A 529-nucleotide genomic window follows, 5' to 3' on the forward strand; every position below is an offset into this window, starting at 1 on the left:
ATCTTGGGTTGCCCCACGGGCATGGCTTAGTTTCATTGAGTTAGACAAGGCTGTGGTCCTAGTGTGATTAGATTGACTAGTTTTCTGTGAGTATGGTTTCAGTGTGTCTGCCCTCTGATGCCCTCTTGCAACATCTACCATCTTACTTGGGTTTTTCTTACCTTGGGCGTGGGGTATCTCTTCACGGCTGCTCCAGCAAAGCGCAGCCATTGGTCCTTATCTTGGACGAGGGGTATTTCCTCACCACCGCCCTTCCTGACCTTCAGTGTGGGATAGCTCCTCTAGGCCCTCCTGTGCCCACGCAGCCACCTCTAAGCAGCCACCACTAATAAGTATTATCTTAGTGGTTTAAAAAAAATTTTTTGATGAGGCTTGAAACTTTTGACCCAATTCTAAGAAATACTATGTTGTAAAGAAAAAAAACACAAAACCCACAGGAAATTAACATGTGATACAGTATTATTAATTAAAGTACAGATTTTGTTCAAGTTCCCAAAATTTTATGCTAGCACCCATTAGTTGTTTTCAT

Source organism: Bison bison, unplaced genomic scaffold (assembly GCF_000754665.1).
Source record: "Bison bison bison isolate TAMUID 2011002044 unplaced genomic scaffold, Bison_UMD1.0 scf7180017856921, whole genome shotgun sequence".
Taxonomy (NCBI): Eukaryota; Metazoa; Chordata; class Mammalia; order Artiodactyla; family Bovidae; genus Bison; species Bison bison.